This window comes from Balaenoptera physalus (genome assembly GCF_965194825.1).
Source record: "Balaenoptera physalus genome assembly, chromosome: 11".
Taxonomy (NCBI): Eukaryota; Metazoa; Chordata; class Mammalia; order Artiodactyla; family Balaenopteridae; genus Balaenoptera; species Balaenoptera physalus.
In genome coordinates this window covers 100020476-100042471 of record NC_138896.1, presented here as the reverse complement: position 1 = coordinate 100042471, position 21996 = coordinate 100020476, and the positions used below count along the sequence as shown (strand labels likewise).

At 41.4% G+C, this 21996-nt stretch overlaps 1 long non-coding RNA gene across 1 annotated transcript in view; it reads right to left on the bottom strand.

The window, feature by feature from the left end:
- LOC309637548 overlaps positions 1–395 on the bottom strand; it is a 190135-nt gene extending 189740 nt beyond the window's left edge. The window contains exon 1 of the long non-coding RNA XR_014250626.1: positions 212–395. This is a non-coding gene — a long non-coding RNA (uncharacterized lncRNA). The remainder of the gene's footprint in view (positions 1–211) is intronic.
- Between the last annotated feature and the right edge of the window lie 21601 nt (positions 396–21996).

The following is a 21996-nucleotide window of genomic DNA, read 5'->3' as shown; positions in this document are numbered from 1 at the left end:
ATCCACAGCTCCAACCTATTCAGCCTTGAATGACACTCTGACAGGGACCCACAAGTCAGGGATCCTGAACCCCCCTTCTCCTGACGATTTAAGGACACATTAGGTATCTAACATGATTAGAGATGCATAGTGAGTAAAATACGTCTTTGAGCCACTCAGAGCGGAAAGGCCACCAGTATGGGAGTCTGGAGATCGGGGACGGTCTACTTACGTGTAATGAGCTGCATGGCTCTCTGTTTCATCTGGAAAAGGACAATTAGAGGCAGTGGGGTCCTGTGAGGCTCACCAAGATCCCCTCCCTGGTCTCACACCGCTAACCTGCAGCTTCTGAGAATGACAGTCGTGTCAGCTCACAGCTGCCACCCTTGCTGCCAACTGCCCCCCACTGCAGGGAACTGCCTTGCTCAGGGTCACAGACCTTCCCCAGGGCTGGGTACAAAAGCTCCACTCTCTAATCTAAAACATAACACAAATGAGTGTATGTGCAAAACAGAAAGAGACTCACAGATACAGAAAACAAATGTGTGGTTACCAAAGGGCAGAAAGAAGGGGAGAGGGACAAATTAGCGGTACAGAATTAACAGGTACAAACTACTACGTAAAAAATAGATAAACAGCAAGGATATACTCTGTAGCACAGGGAATTAGGGCCATTATCTTGTGATAACCTATAAAGGAGTATAATCTGCAAAAATACTGAATCACTATGCTTTATATGTGAAGCCAACATAAAATTGTAAATCAACTATACTTCAATTAAAAATAAAAGTCCCACCCTTGGCTTTACCTTGTAGTAACTCTGAATGGACATCCCAGCCCCAGGGCTCCCCTTAAGATAGGTGGAGGGGCCTCAGTAGCAATTTCATTGTGGACTAGCTATTTCTCCAAATAATGAAAGTTCATTGGCTTCTGACCAATAAAATCATGGGTCCCAAATGGCACACGAAGAAAGAGCTCTCACTCTTATTTGCCTAAAATTATTTAATTATCATGTAAACTCTTTAATCTGCTCTGAGCTCTGAACGTTTTTTCCTTCCAGATTGCATTTAACACGAAAAGTCTAGAATCAGTGGAGTTTTAACTAGAGAATTCCAGCTGGGTTTTAACACTTGAATTCAGGGTCACTTATGATACTGTGTTTCAGGCTAGGTGGTTATATTAGAATACACAAATTCTATGAGACAGAATTTTGTTTAACTGAATTATTAGTGGGCAATTCCCTCTACCTGACCTTTCCCTCCACAGGAATGAGCTTCAGAGACCATGATGTTCCCAGCCTCTCTCCCACCCTCCTGGACAAAGGAAGTCACAGTGCCATGCCGGGGAGGTGAGGCTGCCTAATTCTGAGGTTGACTATTAGAAAACCCACTTGCATAAAGATATTGAGCATATCCTCCACCCCCTGACCTTAACAGTAGTAAAGTGATACTTTGGGTTCTGTCTGCCTTATTACTTTGTCTTATATCTTAACTTGGATGTCTTAAACCCTTATAGGTATAACATTAAAATCCTAGTGCAATTCTGAGATGAGAATTCTGGCAAGGTTATAGCACTAGAATCCAATCTAGGCTGTCACGCTGCATTTCTAATGAGGTTATAACATGACAATACCAGCTTGGCAAATCTGTGGAGGTTCAGGTGTCATAAATAGGGAGATAGAATCCAGTTTAGTACTAACTACTCTGCTTGATGATCCTCTGTAGAACCAATGCCTCATGGGGTTTTCGGAGTAAAGGGCAAGGTCCAGGAGGCAGTTGAGAAAAAACACTATTGAAATTACTCTTCAGTTAAAATGGAATTTTTTTTTTTGCTTATTAATTTTTATTGGAGTATAGCTGATTTACAATGTTCTGTTAGTTTCTGCTGTACAGCAAAGTGAATCAGTTATACATATACATATATCCACTCTTTTTTAGATTCTATTCCCATATAGGTCATTACAGAGTATTGTGTAGAGTTCCCTGTGCTATTCAGTAGGTTCTTACTAGATATCTATTTTATATATAGCAGTGTGTATATGTCAATCCCAATCTCCCAATTTATCCCTCTCTCCCTCTTTCCCCTTTGGTAACCACAAGTTTGTTTTCTACATCTGTGACTCAACTTCTGTTTTGTAAACAGGCTCATTTGTATCATTTCTTTAGATTCCACATATAAGTGATATCATATATTTGTCTTTCTCTGTCTGACTTACTTCACTCATTTTGGCAATCTCTAGAATCACTGCAAATGGCATTATTTTGTTTTTATGGCTGAGTAATATTCCATTGTATATATGTGCCACATCTTCTTTATCCATTCCTCCATCGATGGACATTTAGGTTGCTTCAATGTCTTCACTGTTGTAAATAGTGCTGCAATGAACACTGGGGTGCATGTATCCTTTCGAATTATGGTTTTCTCTGGATATATGCCCAGACGTGGGATTGCTGGATCATATGGCAGCTCTATTTTAAATCCCAAAGGATTCATGGAGATAAACAGGCTCACTGGCTACACAGGCATGTTGTTCTAGGATGATTCCCTTTCCACACAACATGCAAATCTCTCTCATCTTCACTCCTATGGCCCCTACACTCATAACCAAAAGCATTTCTCTCCGTTCCCGGTCATATCATATATAAGGCAAATCCCCAAACACAGATCTAACTCCCACGTGCCTCCTGGGAGGACCGTGTCAATAATGAAAGAGGGGTTTCAGCCAGTGAAAGTACTGGTCTCAAGAAGTTTGTGAAAACAATCCAAATATTCTGGAGGAAAAAGAGGTCTCTATAAATCTCGGCCTCTCTGGAAATCAGAGATTCAGTGACCTGAGAATATTTGGGGGAGATGAAGCTGAGTTAGTATTTGTAAGATTGTTCCCTTCCTCATTATCCCATGACAACTGGGGCTCCATGAGTATTTTGTGTTTTCTCAGGTGCTTTTGTGTCTCAATCCCAATACATCAAACTGGAGTTCTTATAGAATATGTGATCCCCGCTGACATTCAACTCCACCAGGCCCCCCTGCTCTCTCCATTCATACAGCCAAGCTTGCAACGCCTCTTTCCTGGCCTCAGCAATGGCCTGCTAAGTGGTACCCTGGCATCCTCTCCTGCTCCCTGGCAGCTCCATCTCTACACAGCCATCTGAGAGGGCACGTTTCCTGAAAGGCTGTATACTGTGAAGGAGAGGAAAGCATCCTCAAATAGCGAGGAGCTGTCCTGGCACTATCACTACATATTAGACTTGCTAGAAGCTGCCCTTAACCTATAACAATTAAGCCTGAGTAGTTTCCGGTTGACTATAAATAATTTCACAGATCATCAGCATCAGACAACATCTGATGGATGTTAGCCCTCTCTGTCATCCTGCCAAAACAGACAAAACATGAACATTGCCCAAAGCACAGAAATGGCCAAATCTCCCCTATCCCCATCCCCACTCGGGATAACGATACTGCTGCTTCTTTACTACTTACAGCTCTAGCCTCACTCTTTTCCCCTCTTATACGATTAGATTTCTTAAGAGTCCCAATCATAGAATTACGCCATTCTAAGACAGCATGCAGTCCAGAACAAAGTGTCACATCCTTGAAGCCTCTTCAAATCACCTAATGCAGCCCCAATTCTATAAGTCCTTTCTAACCCCCTCTTACGAAGGCATCTCTGGTTTTCCATGAGTATTTGCCCCTGTGGCTGTGACCACTAAACCAGCTTCTGGAACCACAGGTCAGTTCTGGTGGCCTCTGGCTGCAGAGCACTGACCACTGCGTAGCTCAAAAAGCATAGAGCTCTTCAGCCAGACCACCTGGGTTCCAATTCCAGCTCTGCCACTCACTCCCCCTTACACACTACCCAGGCCAAGTGACCCAACTTTGCTGTGTCTCAATATGCTAGTTTGTAACATAGGGAAAATGTAATCATGTTACTTCTTTCAATTTTTCGGAGAATTATAGGTAATACACGTAAAGTCCATAGAACACATTATTAAAAACACACATCTGGTCAAACCACTCCTATTTAAACTGATAGCCAAAGTAATCAATGCATCTAAAAAGGTCTGTATTTGGCTGCTGTCTACCTCTTCAGCCCAATTTCCTCCTCTATAATACGGGTCTAATAATATCAATATCAGTAATATCTCAAAGATAAGGTAAATTTCAAAAAATATATCGGCTCTGTATTTGGAATACGTCTCACGACCTGCACTTAGTAGATACACAAGAAATGTTATTTTTACCTTCCTCTTTGGGAAAAATATTATCTCTTTCAGGGCCAACATTATCTCCACTGGAAAAAGTGGAATTAGACCAGTACAATTCAAACTGTGTTCTTTGGGATGTCCCATGGGGGTTCTGCACATTTTATTTTAATTGTATAGATGTTCTAAGTGAAATAAGACTACTATTATCATCAATAACCCTTAGAATCTCTATGGAAAATAGTACCTTAGCACAATGGCTCACACCAAATAGAAAGTCAGTAAATATTTGTTGATTAAATGAAGTCCTACATTGAAATTTTTAAGTTTGAAATTTGTTTCACCAAATCATTGAAATGACCCCATTATTAATATTATAATAAACATGATAAAACTTGAGTTTGTAAATTTATGCTATTAAAAATGTTAATTTAGTATATTTTATATATTGGGACTCCAAATTCCAAGTATTTTTTCCAAAAAAAAAAAAAAGCTTCTGCAGTGTAAAAGTTAAACTACAACTTGAACTTGATTGGATTATCTCAAAGCATCTTCTGATTCTGGATCTAAAGGTGTCTGTATATGCCTCAGAGAATTCCAAACACTTATGATTCAAAGAAAGTCACACAACATCCTGTATACTTTCAACAGGGATGTTGTTTACTACTTGAGTAGGCAATTGCTGCTTTTTAAACACGCAGATTGCTTGCCCAGAGAAGTAGAAAATTTTTTTCTACTTTGCAAAAACAATGGCACCATCCTGTATCACCCACGGATGCCAAGACACTTGTAAACACACACACTCCATAGTCAACGAACACACCATGACTGCTGTTAGCCTCCTGAATCTGTGTGCGGTGAATTACACTTGCAGTGCTGGGGATACCACTTAGATATGCTAGTAACAAACCCTTGTGATGACTGTACTCTCTACTGTGTGAATAATGCTATCAAGTTATACTGAATCATTTCATTCTTAACAATCAGAACTCCAGCGAGAAAAAAATTTAACAAGATGCTGTTCAGCATGTCTCTGATTACACTAGCTAAAATGCCAAAATACCCTAAACATGGACTTTTTAGAAGGTGGTCATGATAACAGAAATGAGATTGGAAGAAACTTTGATAATCACCTCCAAAACACGGCTTAAAAAGCAATCACCAGAGTTTCAAAGTCTCAGCGGTGATTGAAGCCAATTCTGTCACATAACGAATAAGGATATAGGTCCAGAAAGAGATGTGGTTTCTTCATGCCCAACTGGCAATGTAGTAAAAATACTAGATCACAACCCTTCCTATTATACCATATGTATTCAATATACCTTATTTCAACTGAGATCTAACTGAATTTCAGTACACGATCTAATGGAGAGAATATTCCATTTCTACAAACATGGTGGACAAATAAAGACTCTCCCACCAAAAACAACCAAAATGTGGTAAGTACTTTTAAATCTTCATAAATGCAACAATGATTCAGCAAGAAAATAAGGAACACTGAGCCCAAAACTAAGTGAATAGAGGGAGAACACTGAAGTCAGCTTTCAACTTTAGGGCAATAATGAAATTTGTTGAAATTAACCATTGGTTTTCATGTTCTTACCAGGCTCAAAAGACAAAAAGACCAAATTAAGGGGCACCCAAGGTCTAATGCTGGACCCACCCCATAAAGCTGGAACCCAAAGAGTTATACTTTTGGAAAATGGATGAATTAGGAAAAAATGTGCATTCTATCACAGGACTGCAAAGAAGTTTGCCTTGCTGGAATCTTGACAGTGAGACAAATTCCCAGAATTTGTAACCCACAGGCTAGCCTTCAAGTAAGCTCACTGCCTAAACTCACGCTACACGGGTAGCTCACAAAACCTCAAACTAAGAATCTAGTTTAAATCAACCCCAGTCTGATAGCACCCCAAGCACTTAGCAGAAGCAAATAAAGTTTGTTTGGGATAATCCACCCTCATCCCAGGCTTTGAAGAATTCCCAATGGTAATATTCCAAGAAATATATTCTCATATTAGGGATTCATTTAAAAAACATACAAAGAAATAAGCAGAAACAGACTCACAATGATTTCAGATACTGACGTTATCAGACACTAAAATAAAATATGCATTCATATCCATATAAAGAAAGAAGGAATTGCAAATATAAAGAGGAAGAAACCATTTTTTTAAAATCTCCAAGCTGGTTTTTTAAAGAAATGAACTAGAAATTTTAAAAATCTAATACTTGATATTAAAAACTCAAAGAATGACATGCTTTCAGGTAAGGAGGAATAAGTAAGCACACTCTACCGTATCTCTCCCACTGCATGAAGCTTTAAAACCTGGACAGAATTCATGGAACAGCTACCTGAGGACTGTGAAAAGTAAACAGTAGCATGCAAATTGGGGAAGAGGGCCAGAATTTGAAACACCACCAAATCAGCAGGAGTTTAACCATTTTTCTCACTGGTATCTTCTGGCCTGGAATCGGTGCAACCCAAAACCCAGAGTCAGGCATCGGCACTGACAGAGAGCCCTCCAGGAGAAGGGGAGACAGTATGGTGAATCCCCTGTTGTTTTCCTCTTTTCTTGCACCTCAGCCAAAAAAAAAAATAATTCACAACCATGGAGGCAGCTACAATAACAGCACCAAAAGGCTCCCTCAGAGGCCCAAAACTCTGAAAAAGGAGAACCTTCCTCTCCAATCAGAGAATCTGTGATCCCAGGGAATAGGGTGAACCCGTTACTCTTGTTTTTCTCTCTGTCCTTCCACTGCTTGGCCCCAGACATGCATCATAATTGCCAAAACTAGAAAGAAGCCAAGTGTCCTTGGATGGTGAATAGATAACACAAATTGTGTCATATCCAATGATAGAAAAGTATACAGCAATAAAAAAGAACAAACTATTGACAGACTCAAAACTTGGATGAATCTCAAATGCATGATGAGTGAAAGAAGCCCATCTCAAAAGGTTTGCATGTTATATTGGATTCCATTTATACAGCATTCTGGAAAAGACAAAAATATAATGACAGAGAACACGTCAGTGATTGCCAGAGGCTGGAGGTAAATGACTTACTCAGAGGCTCTTATGAGAAAGATGTGTCTACTCATCAGAGCTACTGGATGTACTCCACTGCTTCATGTGATAATAAGATCCCTGTCATTAGAATTATTAAAAACCCCAGCTAGGTAATAATATATCAGAGATGTTACATGAGGAATTCGTGCTTTAGAGTTTGGATAGATGCCCTCTAAATAGTCCATTCCACCTCTGAGAGACCCTAAACCTACCTTAAAGTCTGCTTTTCATTAAAGTACACCTGGCCATACCTAACATTAAATAAATAGAGTTCCTACACTTTTTGGATTGATGACTCACAGAAAAACCCTCAACAAATAAAAAATTTTGGGCAAGCAACAAATTTTTATCGGAATGCCAACTTTATGGTAACTATGGGGCTAAGCTCAGTTAGGGAGACAGAAAAATATAAGACATGTTCATCACCCTTTGGAAGTTTACAATATTGCTGGGAAGAGGAGTCATTAATACGTGAAAAGTTAAATAACATACACTTCAGTAGTAATACACAGTAATAATATGAAATACACCATGAATAAGAGTATGTCTAATTTCCAAATTCGATGTATGGGCAGTAAAGACTGTGCGGAGGAGGGGAGTTTACTGGGTACCTTCCGTATGTCCCCGCCAGACCCCAACTCTCTCCTGTCTCTATCTATCAAGTCCATCATATGGACATGAGGCTGAGCCATATGGATACATCAAGAGTTGCTCTTGTTTCCAAATTCTGAGTAGATTCAGTCAGTGGGAAGCCCAGCAGATCAAGAGGGTGAGGTAAGAGTGAGGTGAGGGTGTTTATTCCTCTGGTTCCTGCCTTGTGCATTCACTGCAGACTCCCATTGGGTGTCCATCTCTCTAGAGCCCCTCTCAAAGGTCTGGTCACTACTGCTCTGCTTTCCCCTTCAGCCTACGAATGGTAATGGTTTTCAGCTATCACTAGCCTCAGGGAGATTTGCCATCCCTTCTTGATTTTCCTTAAGCCTGGTCCCACCTTTGTAAATAGTCCATTCATTAAGTGATCTTCAAATCACTCAATTTGAGTTTGCCATTTGCTGGAACCCTGACTGATCCCATGGAGAAAGAAGGATCTGCTCGGTGTGTTGTAGTTATCAGGGAAAGATTTACAGATTGGAGCAGGGTCTTGACATATGAGTAGAAGTTCAACATTATTCTGGTTATAGGGCTTGTCCAAGGGCTAGTGATTACATTAGGCATGGACAAGAATTCAAAATCAAGACAAGCTACAATGATGGAGAAGCACACAGCCTACTGAGGGTATGGTGGGCCAAGCTGATTTCAAGGAGAATGGTGGGTGTATGCGTATGTGTATGTGCATGTGAGGCAAGAGAAAGGAGAAAAATATCCAAACAGTATTTAGTGAGCTCATACTATAAGCCAAACACTGGGCTAGGTACTGGGGAAGCAGTGATGAACAAAACACACTGTCTATATCTTCCTCGGGTGTATTAGTTACCTACTGCTGTGTAACAAGTTATCCCAAGACTCAGCAGCTTAAAACAACAATGAATTTTTGTTCATTCTTACACTCCTTTTGGGGGTCAATTATTCCAGATTGCTTTAGCTAGGAAGTTCTGGTTTCGGTTTTTCATGAGTTTCCAGTCAAGATGTCAGCTATGGCTGCAGTCATCAGAAGGCTAGTTTGGAGCTAGAAGACCTGATTCCAGGATGGCTCATTAACATAGCAGATAAGTTTACTCTGGATGTTGTCAAGTGGTCTTACAACATGGGCTTCTCTCTGGCGCTGCTTGAGCATCCTCATGACATGGCAGCTGGCTTCCCCCAGAGCGAGGGATCCACAAAAGAGCAACGTCAAAGCCATAATGTAGCCTCAGAAGTCACAATCTGTCATTTCCACAGTATCCTACTGGTCACAGAGGTTAGCCTTAGTCCCTGTGAGAGGGGAATATATACGGATATGACTCAAGAAAGGAAGGATCTCTGGGACCATCCTGGAGATTGGCTATGACACCGAGCTTACCGTTTCTACAAATAATAACAATCATACACACCGAAGGAATAATTATAACCTGCAGTCGGTACTGGAAAGGAAACCCACAGAACCATTAGATCATCTCAGGAAAGGATCTGATTGAATTTGGCAGTAGAGATGGGGAACGAAACATATCAGTCACAAGGTGAGTTAAGAGCATTTGACTAGGAACCCTTGGCGCTGGTCAAGTTTAGTTCTTATACACAAACCGTGTTTCCACCTGGACTTTTTCTTTGCTACATTTCCAGTGGCAAGGAGCACGGTAATCCTCAGAATCCTCTTTTTCCTCCTGCTTCCAGCAATCTACTTCTTCTACCTGTTTCCTTTGTCTCTCCCTACTCTAGACCTATTCCCGTCTTTCCTCTCGCTAACAGGCACAATCTCCCTCATTTTCTAATTTCCTCATGGCAATTAGAGTTACACTGAGAAACAAAATAAGAAACAATCAATACATGTAGAATGTATGTGTCACTTCAACCTCCCCACCTGGAAAAGTAAAAAACACAGAACGACAACTACATATTACACTAGACAGTATTGAGAACACGAAGAACCAACAGAACTGACCTCTGGCTGCAAAGACACGTGGCACGGGATTCTGCCAGGCATGCAGCTGCTAACGTCTCAGTCTTATAGTGAAGAACCCTCTTAAACAAAATGGAAAGGCGGAAGCACAAGTCCTCGTGATGCTCACAAAGGATCTCCTCTACCTTTTTTCTTTCCCCAAGAAAATGACAGACAAGGCACTGCCCAATGAGTCCCATGGATCCCCAGGCCAATAATTGTCCCCAGGGAGAGAGGACATTCTAAGGATGAACACTTCAGAATCTCAGGGCGGGAGGGTAGTCTGGAACAGCTCCTCTAGTGACTGAATCATATTCAGCATTTATGGAGATGTCTATATACCCTTAGAGTCTCTGCCCTTGCACCGTGGTTCTCAAGTTCTCGTGCATCGGGACTGCCAGCAAGGCTTCTCAAGACCCAGATTTCTGAACCCAAACCCCAGAGATTCGATGCAGAGAGTCTGGGGTGGGGTCTGGAATTTGCATCTCTAACAGGTTCCAGTGGTCCTGATGCTGCTGGGCTGGGGACCACACTTTGAGAGCCATGACTTTATGCCTGATTACCAACCTGGGCCGCACACTGGAATCATCAAGGGACTTTAAAAGAACAGATGACTGTTTACACCCCTATATTCTGATGTCATTGGTGTGAGGTGTAGCCTAGACTTTGGGATTTTTCAAAGCCGCCTCAGGTGATGTTCATGTGCTGCCCATAGGAGACCCCCTGGCGCTGACTGACTCTAATGCCGTCCGTGTATCTGTCCTGTGAACCTGCTCAGCACTGCCTCGTACAGAAAGTGCTCCCGGGAAACAGTGGGCGAGCACACAGGCTTCACACTGGACTCTGATACCTCAGGATTTCAGGGGCACTGCCTCAGGGCTCCAGCGCTTGCTACATTTTCCCACTTTAATAAGATCAGCTCCTCTTCCATCATTTCCTATATTGTTCTCCCTCCTAAATGTTTCATTTGAAGAAAGGGTCTCTAGGCTAAAAGAAATATTTGAAAAGCACTAATATAAGAGAAAGGGCACTAAAGTGAAAATCAGCAGGACCTGCTTCCAGCTCTGTAATCATTTACCCTCTCTGAGCTGCAGCTTTTCACTTGATCTTCTCTAAAAACAGCAGCTAACATTTGTTACCATCGTTTGCGGTTATAGACGCTAGTTTGAAGTAATATAAATAGCTGGCAATTTGCTTCACATGATCGTCACAACAACCTTGTAAGTTAAATGATACGAGTTCCTATTTTATAAATGGAAGAATCATTCTCAATACAGGTTAGACAACGTGCCTACATTTATCCAGCGAAAACAATATTCAACCTCAGATCTTCTGAGTCCAAATTCTGATTCTTGACATAATGATGCTGCCTTTAATGTCTTCCCTTTCAGGACTGATGGGGATCTCTGCCTCATTTCCATCTTCTCACACAAGGGAAACAATTTCCTACAGGTTCTATCCCTCTCTGTCAATCTGAGACTCATCTCATCCAGGAGTGATTTAAAGGCAGTGGTCCTCAGAGTGTGGTCCCCAGACCAGAAGTATTTCATCACCTGGGAACTCGTTAGAAATGCAAACTCTCAGGGCTCACCCTAGACCTACTAAATCAGAAAATCTACAACTGGGCGCCAGCAATCTGTGCTTGAACAAACCACCCGAGTGATACTGATATAGGGCCAAGTTTGAGAGCTATTGGCTAAGGATCCCGAATGCCATGATCAAGAGCTCTATCACTGAGTAAACTTGGTGGCACAGCTAATAATGCTGAAGCAGGCTGATATGGGACTGCAAAAACCAACTGTTAAATTTTCAGGATTTTTACAAGACAGTTGGGAATATTTACACCATGGACATCTGCACACACTATAATTCAGAGCTCCCCACCTCTCCTCTCTCCCCCTGCCAAAGCGCTAGTTTACTAGCACACAGCTACAAGAAAACTCTGATCGCTGATCTCAGCTCTCATTAAGTGGGCTGCAGCCATATTCCTGAGGTCAAGGTTCTACCTTAGGAGGAATCGATCCTGCCTTGATTATGCCAGTTGCCCCCACCTGCTCCATTCACCAGAAATTGGAGAATACACAGCCTAGTTGCTTAAAAATATCATTAGCTTACCAAGGTTTTTAGAGTAGAGCACAAAATCCCTCCATGGTCTGACTCTTAACTTCCACTCCGGTGTCATCTCTAATCACCCTCTGCTGCCTACCCTGTCTACACTGGGCTCCAACCATACTGTAAATTATCTCCCATCCCGTACTTCACTGTGCCATGTCCACCTCTGGTCCACTGTACGTGCTATTCCCTCAGCGGGGAAAACCCTTTCTGTCCCACCCATTCTCTAGATCTGAGCTTGGGTACAATCTCCTCCAGGAAGTTGCCTTCATACCTCTTCCTTCCATCCCAGCACTTCCCGTGCCCATTCCCTACCTTCCAGCCTAGGCTGGGTGATGACATGTCCTTCCTCTGGTCTCCCAGGGCATCTGTGATGCCCTTACCAAAGTACTGACCACCTGTATAACCAGTAATCATCTGACTGCTTGTCTATCTCTGTAACTAGAGTATAAGCTTCTTGAAGGCACAGTTATGTTTTAATCACTACAGTATCAACAGCAGCTAGTACAAGGGCTCGTGACAAGTAGGTATTCAATAAATGTTTACTTGAATTCATGAATGTCTTCCCTGGTTCTGTTGAGTTGTATGCCTAAATGTCTGGATATTGACACTTCCTAGATCTGCCAAAGCCATGCTTCACCATCTTCCATTCACTATCTAGGGTTCTCTTATTATGAGCTGCTGCCTTGGACGATCAGAATTAATCGTTGCCATCCCCAGCCATGTTCAGCCTACCTAGTGATTTATTTTTCCCCCAAAGTTTACAGTTGGATAAGTATCTCTACTGTCACACAAATGCATCTTCCATCACCTCAGTCTGACTTTGATCTGCAGTAATTTATCCCTGCCTGTCCCCAAGTCAGGATGCCTTTAAGATCTAAAACTCTATGATAGATGCATACCAAATTACCTACAAGATCACCTCCTATGCATATTCCCAACAGAACCACATACTTTTATTCACCAAAGACACACACTAGAGTGAACATAGTAGCCTTATTCTTAACAGCCTAAACTGGACACAATTCAAATGTCCCTCAAGAGCAGAGTCATAAATTGTAGCATATTCCTACAATGGAATACTATACACAGCAATGAGACTAAAGTACAACTACCTGCAACAAAATGAATGAATCACACAAACATGAGGCAGAGTGAAAGAAGCCAGACAAAAAAGCCATATTATATGGTTCATCTATATGACATTTCAAAAACAGGTGAGACTAATTCATGGAGTTAGAACTCAGGACAGCAGGAAGTTAATTACTAGAGAAAGTAAGTACATGGGAGGCTTCGGAGATGCTGGTAATATACTGTTTCTTGATCTAGGGGCTGGCTACACTATATTTGGAAAATTCATTATAATTCAACTGATAATTCACTGAAAATGTGTCCATTTCTTGGTACGTACATTATTCTTCAATGAGAAGTTTTCATTTAAAATGTTAAAATGTCCAAGACGTGGTAATGGTGCACCGTGGGGAGACAAAAATGATTAGGCATGCGTTCTCTGGTTTTGAGATGGTTAGGGAAGAGTTTAGACATGTACATATGGAAACAAAGCTAACAGTGTAAACCAGAGCTCATAGTGGTGTACCGGAGCTGGCTTATATAAGCCAACCATACACATCTCTTCCCAAGCCCACATTCAGTGACATCCAATCAGTAGCTTGAAATTAACCATGGTGGGAATATTTATACCACAGAAATCGGCACATGCTACATATCAGGGCTTTTACCCAGAAAGCTGGTCGTTAAACATTTACCAGCGCACCACCAGCTACAGAAACCTCAAGTATTACTGGAATTAACATAAGCACGTTTATAGCAGCTCAGCCTGTCTTAGCCCCACCATAACCCAGTGACAAAGAATGCAAGCCTTCAAAAAAAAAAAGTTCGAGAACCAATCTTTTCACAAGGTAAAAATAAAAGTGCCCCCAGACACTAGCTCTGGGATGCATTGCCCTACTGCCCTCCAGTGGTAAATAAACTCTTGCTGCTTTTTTGGACATAGGATTCAACCCAACCAATACCAGGCACAGCACATTGTCTTAGGTTTAGTTTATGACGCCTACAGCTGAATATCATTGATTCTACAAATTTTGGAAATTATAGAGGAATAGAATTGATAGGCCATATTAATATACGAAGCATCAATATTTCTCTTTCCAGAATACGCAAGGACTGGAAACAAAGTATCATTCGGAGAATAAAGAAGTCCATGTATCATGACGTTAGTGCAAGCCATACTCCACAATCCAGTCTAACCCCGGATGCTATTCACAAATTTACAAAAAGCTTGTGGAATTTCAGAAATCCTACAACCTTGTAAATAATGCATTTTGTTCTGTGAGAATCATACAGTGAATAATACATCAGACACAGAGGATCTGAAATCCAAAACAAAGAATGAGACTGGGGAGAATTTCAGGTGACCGGAGCCACGCGCTCAAAGCAATGCAATATTACTGACATTAACATTGCCTAAGTACATAGTTTATTTATAAAAATAAAGAAGAAATAGAAGAAAAAGGAAAAGGGGGGAGTGGAGGGAACAGCTTTCGTTTCTTACAATTAGAATAGGAACACCCTCTGTTTTGGAATTATGCGTGAAATAATGCAAAGGAAAGCATTGTCGGGGAGTATTTAATCCCTTAGATGTAAAGATATTAAAGGAGCTGTGAACATTAATTTGTTGATCATCATGGGACCTGGAACGGTTTGAGAAGGCAATGCACAGCCAGCATATGGGGGAAGAACAGAGGAAAGTCAAAGTGGCCTCCGAGCACGAACAACCAGCCCCAGTTCTCCAAATCTTCCTGCATTTGGAGCATTGCGAGCGCTTTCATCCAAGCCCCAGGGCTCAGCTCAAAATACAATCTGGTGTTCCTTTCACTACTCTAGGTGTAATGAATTTTAGAAGATATTGCATCATTTTTTTTTCTTAACTGACGAGAAACCAAACCTGGAAGAATACGAAGAACAATGTTGCTATGGTTTCTGAAACATTCCCAGCCTGCATTTGTAGATGGCTGAGTGGGTATGACGCATCGTAGCAGGCATCCTTTCGGCTGCCCAGAAGCCCTCACTTGACTTCTTTTGCTTAAGACCTGGCCCCTGGCCACCAAAGTGGCATTTGACCCCTGTCTGGCCAATCGCAGCACACCGTTACTCTGGATAAAATGACTGATCAAGGACCAAAGCAGAGACAGTACAGATTCCTTCCTTGAACTGGTCAACACGCTTTATAGGAGGTATATTTTATCTTGAAGCCTACACACAGGGGAGAGAGGCAAGAAACAGAGAAAGAGATGGAGCCCCAATGACAGCATTTGAGCTTCCAGATCCAGCCATGCCAGGAACTAAAATGACCCCCAGATTTCTCAGCTGCATGAGCCCCAAATTCTCTTTTTAATGTTTGCTTAATTGTTTTCCTGTCAGTTGCAACTGAACAAACCTGACAAACATGCTAGGCGTGAGGGTTCATATCAGAGGTCTCAGAAGATCTATTTCATCTGGGTACTGCTTTATCAGCGTGAGTCTGGGGAAAAGAAATGGATTATTAAATGGTGAAGTATTATAAACCATGAAGAACCCCAAGGAATCGTATAAAGCAAAGGCCAGAGCCTACTTAGAATGTAACGTCTATCACTCTTGAAAAGGAAGGAAATGGATTTGTTTTAGGTTCATCAACTCCAACTTTACAGATCAGGATACTCAGCCCCCTAGATATTAAACACCCTTTAAACTACTGATTCTCCAAAATAGAGATGAATAATATTACTGAGTAGAACTTACAAAACTCTAGTGTTTTACTTACATTAACTCAACGGATCCTTCAAACTACCCCATGTGGTGGGTTCTACTGTTTTCCCAATTGAATGGATTATAAAAGGGAGACACAGAGAGTTTAAGTAACTTGTCCAAAGTCACACAGCCAGAAAGTGATAGAGCCAGGATTTGTACACAGATGTTCCAGTTCTGGAGTTCATGCATTTAACCACTAAGCTATACTGCTTCCCAGCAAACACAGAAAATGGCAGCATTGGGATTTAAATTCAGATGTATAGGATTCCAAATTCCTGCCACCCCAAATCTGCCCTGAAAAAAATAATACCTATGCAGCCCATGGAAGGAAAGGGGCTTTAATGCATGTTCTCTCCAGTCAATACACATTTGGACCACCACGAGACTTATTACTTTTCCACCTTCATCTTGTTGCTACCAGGACTGAGTGTTGCCACAAGAACGATCAGTTTAAGTCCACAGGATAGACTACAACCCCCTGACTTCAACCAACGCCGCTCTTCATGGCACCCAGTTTTCAGACAACCTCGCTGCTGACCACCAATCCTTTTATGCCAACCTGTCAACAGAGTCAATGACTAAAACACCACAAATCTGAGCCCAAATACAATCTTCTTCCAAAAGTCCCCATTTCTGTCAAATAGAACAATATGGCCTGCTAATCTGGTTTTCAACCTTAGATTTTTTTTCCCTTCCTTCCTTCATTTCTTTGTTCCTTCCTCTCCTTCACTTCATGTCCCATCACCAATCCCTGTTTCTTATGTGTGTCCCAGGCAATTCCATTCAGGTTTCTTCCACACCAACCCAGGTCCCCCTTCTCATTCCTGGACTGTAAGAAGAGCTACCCAATCAATCTCCCCACTCCGTTTTATCTACAGTACATTTTCATTCATTTATTCATATATTCACCTAATCTTCACATTCCTACCAAGTGCCAGACTCTATGCAAGGCGGGCACAAAATGAGGCAGTCCCTCTGACTCACATATCTTCCTAAAACGCCACCTGGAAGTTGTAACTTCCTCATATCAAACCCACCTGAGTTTCCCACTTCCCAGAGAAATCAATGAATGCCTGGCTGCTTATCTTTCATTCAAGGCCTTTGGACACTCAGCCCCAACCTACCCTACCGGCCCTATTTCCCACTAGGCCCTGTACGTGCTCCTGGCTCCTTACAACTGATATTCATCAAGCTCACCATTGGCTGGCACTGTTCCCCAGTTCTCGGAATGGCCCTATGACCACCTCCAGATAACCAGCACACTGAGAATAAGGATTGTGCTTTTTTATTACTTCGTAATGTCAAAAACCATGCCTTGAACAGTTAGATTTTCATCCATTCCCTCCCTGAGAGTTTTGGATCATATCTAAGGACTGTGTCATTACCCAGACAAAAGTTGCCCCCCAAAATCACATCCTGGGAAAGTCCTATAGAGAACATGGAGTCTTTACAACCCAAACAGGACATTTTATCTCCCCTGCCAGGCATTTTCCTGGAATTCTAGAAAGTAGCTTGTACCTCTAAAGCGGGAGGAAAGGAGAAAGAAAACACTGAACCACAAGAGCTGGTGTCTTCTAAGAGATCCCAATAGACTGTGACTTAATAAGGGCCAAGTCTGCCTCTTATGTGGGGGTGTTTACTCACTCATCTACTCAACCAAATGGCATTTGGTACAGATATGTGCAGACAGGGCCTGAGACTGGTGTCCACATCACTTTCCAGAATCAAAGACACAAGGCAGCGGAGGAACACTGCCTGTTCGAACTCTGGTTCCCTCTAGCCCTAGGTTTTTCAGTTACCAAGGAAGTAACAGAGGAAGGATTGTAGTTAGATCCTCAATGTCTAGAGCACGTGGCCTGGGTCTTCCCAAATGACATTTAATACAGCCTTTCCACAAAATACTTGAAAGCCAACTTCCCCTCTCCCAAAGGTAGCCTTCATGGATACAGAATATCCTTCTCAAACTTGACAAGGAAGGTGAATAAAACAGTTCTGCATATGGCCTTGGATACCATCTTTAGCCACGGTACACAAGGACATTAATATGGTAAGTCAGACGAATTGAAACTTACTACCATGACCTGGCCATGGCATGGCCAATAAAGTTGCCTGCAAATTTGTAAGGCATTCCTCCAATACAGATTCAGCCCCAACATTTTTAAGGACTAGATATATCAAAATGGCAGCCCAAATTACCATGAAAGTCACCAGATTTGGAAGAAAAAAGATGATGGGGGCTCATTATGGTTTCGATCTTTAATCCTTGGTATGAACAGTTCAGAATGATGAGACTCAGCTTATACTGACTTGAATATTAAAGGGAGATGATATTTTGCTGCCGCATTCAGTGATGCTTTAACTCCCCCACGCCAAGCTGCATGCATTTTGCTAGAAAAAAATGAGAGTGCTCAACGTTTGTGAATAAAACCCACAGGTTTTAAAATATTGGAAAGTATGTGTCTGCCATAGAAATCTTTGCTATTTATGAATTCACAGTCTAGTGTGACACCATGGTTTTGTGAAATAGAATGGGAAATAGATGAGAAGGTGTTAGAAATATTAATGAGTAGAATGCTATGAATTCTTTTGGATTTTCAACCTCTATTTTGGAGGAAAGGCAATCATGTTTCCAATTTGATTCTGGGCTTAAATACTCTGCATCTCTAGGTCTCCTAACAGCTTTGTGCATGACTATTAAAATGACTGTAGGACCAGACTTTCAGGTGGATACTGTTGCCAAGGAAACTGCCTACCTACCATCCTGGTATGTCTATTTCAGATAGAGCAGACAATTCAGCGTGCATGCCTTTTTTTTTCCATTACAAAACAAAGCTGGCAAATTGTCCTCAAAAATTTTACAGTTGCAAAGTTCTGTAGAAAAGACGGGAAATTTACAATCCATACACAATACCCTGTCAGGTATTTTTCCTATAGAGGGGCTTACCTCTACAGAGCAGGAAGGAAGAATAAACATCAACAGCCATGGCTGGGGACTTCTTATGACCAAATTGACTCTGATCTGGAAGTCTCCCAGCTTGCCGCCTACCTGGAGTTTTAACTCATCCACTCAACCAAATGGAATTAAAAGCAATCCTTCTAAAGTGGTAAAAATGACAGCAAGTTCCCCTGTCCTTTCTCCTCATTTAATTTTAAGAATAAATGTAATATGGAATAAGCTTCTTCTTTGTGCTCTTTTCCCAGAGGGTTTCAAATAAATTGGAGACACCAGTAGATAAATCTGACTTTTCAAACTCCCAGTCTCACTTGTATCATTCAGGTAGATTTTTTCACTTGTCCTCTCTGGATGATGGAAATCTCTTTCAGTCATTTTCCGTCACATATGTCAGCTCCTCTTATTTAATTTGGGAGTGCGGTGTAGTAGTTAAAAATAAAAATAATTCCAAGACATCTCAGTTTAAGCCCCAGCTCTGGCACTTCCTAGCTGTGGATTTAAGACATTTATCCCTCATTTATTCTCGTTAGTCTCATCTATAAAATCAGGATATCTACTATAGTCTCACATATTTCTCTGGAGTTCATATGAGACTATGTGAATATTTACATGTGATCACTTAAATGTGAACTTTTTTTTGATTGAAGTATAGTTGATTTACAGTGTTGTGTTAGTTTCAGGTGTACATCAAAGTGATTCAGTTATACATATTATACATATATATATTTCTTTTTCAGTTTCTCTTCCATTATAGGTTATTACAAGATACTGAATATAGCTCCTTGTGCTATACAGTAGGTCCTTATTGCTTATCTATTTTATATACACAACTGTGCATCTGTTAATCCCAAACTTCTAATTTATCCCTCCTTTCGCCTTTCCCCTTTGGTAACCATAAGTTTGTTTTCTATGTCTGTGAGTCTACTTCTGTTTTGTAAATAAGTTCATTCACTTCATTTATTTAGATTTCACAAATAAGCAATATCATGATACTTGCCTTTCTTGGTCTGACTTACTTCACTTAGTATGACAATCTCTAGGTCCATCCATGTTGCTGCAAATGGCATTATTTCATCCTTTTTTATGGCTGAGTAGTATTCCAGTGTGTGTGTGTGTGTGTGTGTGTGTGTGTGTGTGTGTGTGTGTGTGTGTGTGTGTGTGTGTGTGTGTCTGTGTGTGAGACAGAGAAACAGACACAGAGCAGAGGGAGGGCGTACGCACAGTCTAATCAAGATAAAATTCTCTGATATGTAGTCTACAGCACTGCCTCAAGGAGAAAAGGTAGGTCTCAACTGGGGATGATTTGCTTTCCAGGGTCAATCTGGCAATGTATGGAGACATCTGTGATTGTTAAGACTGGGGTGATGCAATCGGCAGCAAGTAGGAAAGGCCAGGGATGCAGCTAAGCTTCCTGGATTACAGAGGAGAGCCCTGCACCCGACAAAGAAATATCTGGCCCCAAATGCCAACACTGCTAAGCTTAAGAAACTACAGAAAAGGAATGGAAGAGACAGAGAAATAGATTTGCAATTTGCAATAGATTTGCAAAAAGAAACAGAGAATGCAATTTGTCTGTTTTAAAAAAAAAATCCATGATAGAACTTCACCTGGGGAATGATAAGAGCCCCAAAGAGGATATCTACTCCAGGCCTGGGTGGGATCTGAGAAGTCTTTCTCTTGTTACTGTTATCATAAAAGGAGACTGTCCAGCTTGGTATGTGCCAAAATTTTCATACATTCAACTCTCTACCCACCCACTCATCCTGCCAAACACCTACTTAGTCTAGCTTTAGCCAAGTTTCCATGTGAGCGCTGGTCAGTAAACGTAAGAAACTCCCCCTTGCTGCAATTCACAAGGGTCGCTCACATCCAGATCCTATTGGGTTAAGACAGAACTACAAGTGGCAACCGTGTATTTTACTGTGTTGGGCGACCTTACGCAAGTCATTGTACTTCTCACGTCTCAGTTTCTTTGTCTGCGAAGTCTGGATTATAATCCCTACCACGCTCTGAGACGCAGCCTGGAAAAGCAGTTAGGAGCATGGACCCTGGAACCACCACGCTGCGTCAAACCCCAGCTCTGCACTCACTAGCTGTGCAGCCCCCATCGCATTATTAAGCTCCTCTGAACCTTGTCTCTTCATCTGTAAAACAGGACTAACAGTAGCAACTGCGTCGTGAAGTCATGAGGATTAAGGAAATACTACACGTAAAGCATGTAGATTATGCTTGGAATGTTGGCTATCATTATTATTATGGTCATCATCATTAACTCGGGTATACAGGGAGAATTATGTGAGATTAAGGAGACCCTGTACAAAATAGAGTAAGATGTTTTATTAGCTATTTGCCACCTAACTGGCACATTTAAATACATGTAAGTGTTTTTAACCTAAATTGGAGTCAAACATATGTTTGCTAATTATCCTCTTTGATGTTTATAGAAAGCTAGCTCATATGTCAATATTATTTTAGAAGTACAACTCCTTCTGTTCACTCTAAAGTAGGGGGAGAGGGAAATGAAAAGTTGCCATTAAAATGCCTAAGTGGCGAAACAACAGGATGGTATGTGTGCCGAAAGATTTGAAGGAATAAAAGTGATTCCCAATCTTGTCTTAACTGTTTCAGTATTTTATTCTTCCAATGGTTTTAATGGCTCCTTGCTGGCAAGAGCAGAAAATCCAAACGCCTTCGTCAAGCATTCTGCCATCTGGCCCAAGTGACCTGGGTCACAATGTGTCACTCACCAGCCCCATTGTCTGAAACAGTTTCCTGACAATCTCCAAACGTACCATTCACCTTCCCTCTGCTACCACTGCTGACCCAAATGTCCAATGCACCTATATCTCTACCTTCTTAAATTTGATCAGCCTTTCTGTCAATTGCACCGTATGCCATGAAAGCTTCTCAGAAGAACCTACCTCCTCTTTCCCACATGTAACAGCATCTTTTCTTCCTTTGAATTCCCATCATCTTTGACTTACATCTTGCAGGTGCCTTGAAACCAGTGACCCCAACGAAGGCGCACAGGGTATTGGAAACAGAGGTTTCCAAGGGAGCTGGGAAAATGATTGCTGCAATTCCCACACTGTTCTAACATACAGAACTTGGAAGAGTAAGAAATCAATTCCGAATTCGTAATCTGGGGCTTGTGAGTCAAAGCAATTCCCTCTGGTTTAATCAGTGGCTATATCACACTGTTCATTTCAGAAAATAAGCACACAAATCCTATCCTCTCAAAAGCAGGAACAGTCCAAGTAAAATTTTGCTGGCAGCTTTAGAGTCATGCATTCAGCGA